An 8,855-nucleotide genomic window follows, 5' to 3' on the forward strand; every position below is an offset into this window, starting at 1 on the left:
AAATTTGTATTCATTTCCGTTTCTATCAACAACGTATTTTTTATGTGTAAAATGTATTGTGATCCAAATTACGACGATCGTGAAATATTTCGAAAACGAGTTTTCAACGGTAAAACACATTTTAAGGTCACATGAGTCTCCTTTCTTTCTCTCTTCATGGCATTCTTCGTGTCGTAGTCCTCAATCCAATTCAGCTATGCCTCTCGGTTTCTCCTTTATTGAAGGATTTTACCAATCTACACAGTACTATCCATTGTATACTGAAATATCAGTAATTAAAGGGGTGGGGGTAGTTTATCGAAAATGTAGAAATGTAGTACCTCGCCTTGCTATCTCAATCCATTTCCGAGATATCATTGTTTACTAGAGGATTTTCGTTTTGACCACGTTTTCCCCTTAAAATTCAAATATCTGTATTGTAACTGAATATTTCTTAACTTTCGTAACCATTTTCGGAATTTACTATGAATTTCCAATTAGAGGACCAAATTGTAGGCAAGTATTTATTCGTTAGCTATTGAAGCAGCGAAATCGAAGGTTTTTTCTCACTTTATTATTTATATTGGCACCTGTCAAATACAAAATTAATAATCAGCGGGTTGCCTGACTGCGGGTTTCATAAATTACATGCATGAGGAAGAACATCATCCAGCGGTATCTCTTCTTTGTCTTCTGTTACTTTCTCATGTTAGCTAGTCCCTCATCCACGTTCTTTTCAGTCCCCTGCTTGTATTCTCTGGCTTGAGAGTCTTGGCCATTTTTCCTATAAGTGTGTTTTGGCGTTCCAGTAATTTTTCATGGAAACGTTTGTAGTAATTTCTTATGTATTCAGTGACTGTTGAAATTTTATGAAAAGTCAGTGTGTATAGTGTTGTTATTTACGTTCCGTGGAGCTTTGGTGATATGTCGTATTGTTATAGATTGTAAATATTGTAATTGTTTTATGTAAGTTTGTTTAGGTATTCCATAATTTTGTAGTGCATACGTCCAGACAGGTTTCAGTATGTTAATATGTTCAATTTTTGTATTTTTTTTAATTTTTATTTGGAGTTCCGTTTGAGTAGTGAGCGCAATAGATTTAGTGATTGACGTTTTTTCTTAATATGTGGTTCCTTTGTCATTCACCGATCAAATGTTAGTCCGAGGTATTGCACTCTGTTTGAGGGCTTGGTGAGTCATATTAGATATTGGAATATTGAGGTATATTAGAGGGCATGTTAATTGTCTCAGCGTAAAAGTAATGTATTGGGACTTTTGATTGTTCAGTCGAATCTCCTATAGTTGTTACTAAAAAATGAATTATTAAAATCTGTTCCACTATAACTCATGAAGGGTTAAGAGTACAGTACTTTGTTAGGAAGTACTGTTACTAGAACAACGGTTGGGATAGGAGTTTATTTGGTCAGAATCACGCTCGACCACCAGATGAGTACCCAATTTATGAGGCTGGGTGGACATCGGAAGGGGTCCGGAACCCACAGGGTTGACTCACAGCTACAATGTAATAGAAAAACTTTTTCTGGCCAGTCGGATTCGAACCCGGGTCCTTGGAGTTAGTAGCATCGTGCCTTGCCACAGTGCAACCGTGTCCCTCAAACAATAATGTTTAGAAATATTGGGTAGAGTCTCACGCAATGTATAATCTTCCTAAAACTTTAGTGATATGCCCAACTTTAGGATACTAGACTAATATCGAAAATATATTGTGGTTGGAATACCAAGAAATTATACCTACAACATATTACAAGTACCTGGTTTGATTTGTGTTCTAGTTTTAATATCGTCCTATGGATTTTTTTATCCCCTTGAAATGTTTCTAAATTTGTTTAGTACAGACAACAATGTGTTAATCGTTTGTCCTACAATTTTGCTATTTATTTATTTTTTTAGTTTCTTTATTAAGGAGTAAAGATATAGCAATGCGGTAATTAGTAAATAAAGTGGTATTAAGTACTAAAAAAACTTTTCATTTAGTAATATTTAGTAATCACATCTAAAATGATCCCTGATAATTTCTTGAATAGCTTTCAGATAACAGTTACTATGCACTACCTTTAGCAGTATGTAGATCCACTGCCTTTTTAGCCCAATGAAATAATATAAATAGCAACAAATGATATGAACAAGTGTATGATTTCAAATTAACGGATACTACTAAATGAGATTTTTTAGTAGTTTATTCAACTTTATTTTGTAATTATCGCATTGACATAACCACCTTCACCCCATTAAAAAATAAATATAAAATAAAAAAAAAAAAAATTGTGTTTTTACTATCAACTTACTTAAGAAACATTTTAAGAAAAATAAAACCTAGAAGAGAAATAGAAAAACTATGGTAAAAATTATAGTTAAGTTACTCGTAATGTTTTAGTTATCTAATGTTTTTTTTTTCATTCATTTTCAGTCTATATATATCATCGAAATTAAACTATCTTTACAAAGTTGGATGTACCGTTGTTATGCTGTTGAAAGCAACCTCCATGATATTCCCTAGAAATCAGTTACAGATGAGAAATATATTTTTTTCCCGGAAAAACCTTTGAAAAATGATAAATTGACAGGGGATTCAGATAGGTTGAAGTTGGTGGCACTGTACTGCAATTTTATAAACTAACAGTTGACATTTCATCCTGAAATACCTTCATACTCTTCTTCTTTCTCATCCTCCTTAACGTGGAGGAGCTCCTAACCACTTGGTCCACTCATCTCGGTCCATGGCAAGCATCTTCATCTGAGCCAGCGTTTTTCCTCTTTCCAGACCTAGTCGTTGAATAGGTTCCAAGCTTCTTCTAGGTCTGCCTCGTGGTCTCCTACCAGTCGGCCTCGCCTCCATACATTTTCTTGGCACTCTGTCCTCGCTCCATCGATTTGTCCATACCATCGGAGCTGTCGGTGCTCAATTACTGATTTTACTGAGGGGATCTGAAGTTCTTCTCTAATTCTTTCATTCCTTATCCCATCTCTCCTAATTTTGCCCAATATTCTTCGCAAAAATCGCATTTCAGTAGCCGTAATCTTTCTTATGCACTTGTCTTGGGGCACCCAACTTTCACTGCCATATAATAGAGTTGGAAGATATATTTCTTTAAAGGTATGGAGCTTGATATCCTTACCTACCTACCTCTTTCTGACAATAGTATTGCATATCTGGTAGTAAATAATATTTATTTTATTTATCCTATTGGACACTTCTTGGTCTATTTTGTCAGATTTACTGAAAATTGTTCCAAGTTAGGTATAGAAGTCCCCTGTTTCCAATACTTCGTCATTGCACACTATTTGTACATTGCCCACGTCCACTTCATCTCTGGTAATAGTCATAACCTTGCGGCTCTTAATTCTCATTCCTTTGCGGGCGAATTCCTCTTGCCATTCTATAATGGCCTGTTGCAATTTTTCCTCTGAGTCTGTCACCAGCACGATATCGTCTGCATATAGAAATGCCTGTACTTGTGCCTTTCTCATGAGCCACATACCGACTACAGTCCAAGTCGTTTTTCTCCTGCATATTTTGTGGATTTGATTCATAAAGACAGTAAATAATAATGGACTGAGGCTATCTCCTTCTTTCACACTTCTTTCCAGAGAAAATGGCTTTAACTCTCGGTCATTGATACGAACTATTCCTTTAGGGCTTTAGGTTGATTTAATCGCTTCCAGGAGGTCTGCGGGAATTATTTTCGCTCTAAGTGCCCTCCAGATTTTAATTTATCGATACTGAATCGAAGGCAGCTTTTAGGTCCAAAAAAAGCTATATTATTGCTCTGATTTCTATTCCATGCCTTTTCTACGGTAGTTCTGAATGCGAATATGTGATCCTGGTTTTCTTCTAATTTTCGCTCTATCAGTTCTCGTAATCTGGTTTCTACGATAGTGATGTACAGTTTAAACGTTACTTGGGATAAGAATATTGGTCTGTAGTTACCACATTCTGTTGTACTATCTTTCTTATAAATTGGCACTATGATATTATATTCCTAGTCGTTTGGAATAACCTCACTGCTCAATATCTTTTGAAAAAGTGCTTGCAGTGATTTTGTCATTTCATTACCTATTTGATAAATTCTGTAAAAATTTCATCTCTGCCTGGTGCTTTACTTTGTTCAAACGATCCATCCTTTCTATATCTTCCTCTTATATCGTATCTTATCCTTCCCCTTCCTCCTGAGCGTTTTTTAAGAGTTAGCTTCTTCAGGGGATTGTATGTGGTCAGAGAACTGCAAATAATAGTGTTGTATTCATCTATCCATGATGTTTTCTGGGTCTGAGATCATATGCCCGCTTTCATCTTTCATATTTCTGATCTCTTTTAAGTGATTTTATTTTTTTCCAATAGATCTTTATAATCTCTCTGTAATCCCTGTCAAAGCATTTTCCGAATTCCTCCCACGACTTTTCCTTCAATGCTGAATTCTGTGGATCTTCGCGGCCACCTGACAACGGTTCTTACTTCCATTGTTTTCCGTAGTTCTCTGTACAAATAAGCAAATCTCGCAAAATGGTCTGTGTGTCCGTGTTTGTAGCTACATGAAGAACCTAGCTCAAAAACGATAAGATGAAATTATAGACATAAGCTTGCGTTGTTATAGGAACTTTTTCGTTTAAATCGACTCACCTGAGGTACCATTTTCTATTTTACTTTTTACCATTATCTCTAAAACCCGTTACATCAATGTATAGTTAAATTGTTTTTAATATCAGCTAAGTTCTATCCTCATTCAAGTGGTCTGACGGTTTGAACGCTGAATTTTTAAAACAGCATCCTATGAAGTATTTTTTTTTTTTTTAATAATTAAGAATCTATCGTTGTTATTGATAGTAAAAATCTGAGTAGATGTGAACTATGAACGAATTTGGTCATTAACTGAAGGAGAAAAAAGGAAAACATATTTTCCCAGGTTGAAAACAATTTTTTTATGAACTATAACCGTTTTTATTTCATTTAACTCATAATATATAGATTTAGTCTTGTTTAAGACTAACTGATTTTATTTATAATTATGGGCGGATAAATGAAATATAGATATAATATGGATGGTTAAAGAAAACATGGATTTCTCAATCTATGTAAGATCAGAAACATTTTCTCAAATCCTATCCTTAAATTTTGAATTCTCGCTTCCTTCTAGATCCTTGTCTACCTTCTTCAAGGTTTAATAGGCGTAGTATCTTCCATACTTTGAGGCAGGTAGTGTTAGTTACCTGATAAAAAAAAAGTAGTTCGGTCCCACCTGCCCCTCACCAACAGGTAGCTTTTTAGAACAGGAGTTGACTGGATGCAAGCTTACAAAACGATATTTTCTTCATTGATGCCTAAAATAAAATAATATCGTTGTACATGCAGGGTCATTTATCCGCCTGATTTTTATTTCACAGTAAAATCTCTCTTCTCCTTAACCCTCTGAAGAAATAAAAATTTGAACTGATGTTCTTAGGAATGAACAATTTATTTCTTTATCGCCTCACAAAATTGACGTTGTTACTTCTATATAGTGTTATTTTTTTACATTTCATCAAATGTTTAGAAATATTGAAGTGGCTGATTCAAATTTGGAGTATTTCTCTCAGCAACAATAAAAAATATTGACGTTAATATAATATAACAATTTCTACTTTATTTGCGTTCTTGCATGGATAAAAATATGCCAGGTTTCTGACTTTTCCACTACGTTTCGTCACATAAATAGCCACTTCGTATTAATTTGTTTTTTCATTATACTCTTTAGAGTTCTTTCTTAACCTGTACGATGTGGTTTATTTAATTGGTATTAGGAACTCGTTCATTTACATCTTCCAGTTGTAAATTGCTAATTAAAACCAAATTGTTTGAGAATCAACCAGCCTTTTATGAAAATAAAATTATTTCTCTATATTCATCAATGAGAGTCGGTTTTCGATGATTGCGTCACTTTTTCTGTTAGTTCAAACTTTGACTTCATTTATTTCACCTATCAACTTCTAAAAACGTATTTATTAGCGGTTTTTGTGATGTTCCACTATGAGGTTTTATAAAATAATAAACAGTTTTCAAAATACTTCTATTGCAAACTAATCTTAAGGTTCTTCAAAGTGTTAATTTGTGTAAAACATGGTCATCACCAACATATGCTTTAGGGATATTCATGATGCGTTAAATGTAAAATGTTTTACCATGTTAAATTTTATAAGTATATGATTGTGAGCGACCTATTTAAAGTCATGTTAAATGCATAAGAGTTCCAAAAGGATTTTCTGAGAAACTTGTTTTATAACCGTTCCTTCTAAAACTTCATGTTATTGTTTACTTCTAAGTTTTGATTAAAGTAATTTATTACAACATGGCTAAATTAGGGGTATTCATGATTTTTAGTTTAACATGTTAAATGGAAAAAGGTATGTTAAATGGAGAAATATTTCCTTATTTTACCTTGTTAAAGCAATATAACATGTAAGGGGTATTCATGATGTGTTAAATGTAAAATGTTTTACCATGTTAAATGTTATAAGTATAGGATTGTGAGTAGCCCTATTTAAAGTCATGTTAAACTTAAATACATAAGAGCTCCTAGCGGATTTTCTGAGCAACTTATTTTAGAACCTTTATAACCTTTCCTTCACGTTATTGTTACCTCTAAGTTTTGATTAAAGTAATTTATTAGAACATGCTTAAATTGAGTGAAAAGTAGAAGTTGTATGAATGCTTGGTCACTGAGTGCCTTGTTGATCTTCTAACTTGTGAGGAAGAGAAACAAAATAACAACATCTTTGAAAACTGTTAACACATTATTGTCATCCAATACTTTATTATCTATAAAAACATCCAAAACAATATTAAGACAATCAAAACACAAACTATGAGCAAGTAATCTAACACAGCAAACAATATGACGTGCTCAGCTGGTCTGTTGCGGGACGTCATTCTCCATTTAACATACTCTCAACCATGTTATATGTTATATCGTTTTAACATGGTAAAAGAAGGAAATATTTCTCCATTTAACAATATTAACATGAGTTTTTCCATTTAACATGAGTTTTTCCATTTAACATGTTAAACTAAAGATCATGAATACCCCTATAATAGGGGTATTCATGATCTTTGGTTTAACATGTTAAATCGAAAAAAATTGCCTTCTTTTACCGTGGTAAAACGAAATAACATTTAACATGGCTGAGAGTCTGTTACTTGGTCTGTTAAATGGAGAATGACGTCACACAATAGACCAGTTGAGATCGCCGCCATTTTTGTTGTTGTCAGCTCAGTTCTTTCGTGTGTTTGTGATATTCATGTCTCTGTTATTAAACCAGAATGGATAATTTTAATGATACATTTGAGAAAAAAAAACAGTAAAAAAAAACAATGTAATTTCATTCATGAAAATTTGTAAACGCTCGCCAGATAAAAATCTCACTATATGAACCATGTAATTATTCTTAGGGGACATATGTCCCAGAATAAAGTTATTTTTTCATTTCATTTCATAAGCTAAACTTTCACACAAATTCCACTTTTCCCTCACTCTAGGCATGTTGTAATTAATTACTTAAATCAAAACTGAAGTAAACAATAACATGAGGGTCTGGAAGGAAGGTTATAAACATATAGGCTTATACAACAAGTTGCTGAGAAAATCCGCTAGGGGCTCTTATGCATTTAACGTTTAACATGACTTCAAATAGGGCTGCTCACAATCCTATAGTTATAACATTTAACATGGTAAAACATTTAACATTTAACACAACATCATGAATACCCCTAATATGGTTGAGAGCGTGTTACTAGGTCTGTTAAATGGAGAATGACATCATAATTATCTCTACATCCTCGTGTTAGGTTACTTGCTCGTAGTTTGTGTTTTGATTGTCTTAGTATTGTTTTAGACTTTTTTAAACAAGAGAATCTGTAGCCAAATCTTCACATTTCTACTTTTCACTTACTTTAGGCAAGTTATAATAAATTTCTGTAATCAAAACTTAGAAGTAAACACTAACATGAACATTTGGAAGGAAAGGTTACTAAACAAGTTACTAAGAAAATCAGCTAGGAGCTCTAATGCATTAAACATTTAACATAAGTTTAAATAGGGCTGCTCACAATCCTATACTTATAACATTTAACATGATAAAACATTTTACATTTAACACATCATGAATACCCCTATTGAGTGAAAAGTGGAAGTTTGGCTATTGTTTGTGAAAGTTTGGCTATTGAGCGCCTTGTTGATCTAATTTGTGAGGAAGAGAATCAAGATGAGCTAATTTACCACTGTCATTACATTATTATTAATGTCATTCATTCCTTTATTAATTTTAAAAACATCCCAAACAATACTAACACAAACTACGAGCAAGTAACCTATCACAACTAACAAAACGGTGACGAGCTCAGCTGGTCTGTTGACTGACGTCATTATCCATTTAACAAACCTATTAGCGGAATATCAACCATGTTATATGTTGTATAGTTTTAACATGATAAAAAAATATTTCTCCATTTAACATAAGTTTTCCTATTTAACATGCTAAACTAAAGATCATGAATACCCCCATTATTTAAACCTGGTCCCGCCGGAAAGAATATCGGAGCACTTAAGGAAGCTTATTACATTTTGTCTTTGCCAATGTACCACAAATTAGACATTTCATTTCTATATGTTCCTATCAAATCATACGGTTTTTTTTTTAACGGGGATTATTTATAATTTGAAATATTTTGACACTTCTTCCAGTTTCTGGAGAGCTTTTCCCTAAAGCCTGTTTCATCACTTGTATAAGTTGCCACGTAGCCCCGATGTCATAAAAACTTTGTCTGGTGGCCTCCGGATCAGACAGCTTTTGAAACATCTCTTATTGTCTTCTGTCTTTTTAATAAT

Source organism: Halyomorpha halys, unplaced genomic scaffold (assembly GCF_000696795.3).
Source record: "Halyomorpha halys isolate HHAL.00 unplaced genomic scaffold, Hhal_1.1 Scaffold69.1, whole genome shotgun sequence".
In the NCBI taxonomy this organism is placed as follows: domain Eukaryota; kingdom Metazoa; phylum Arthropoda; class Insecta; order Hemiptera; family Pentatomidae; genus Halyomorpha; species Halyomorpha halys.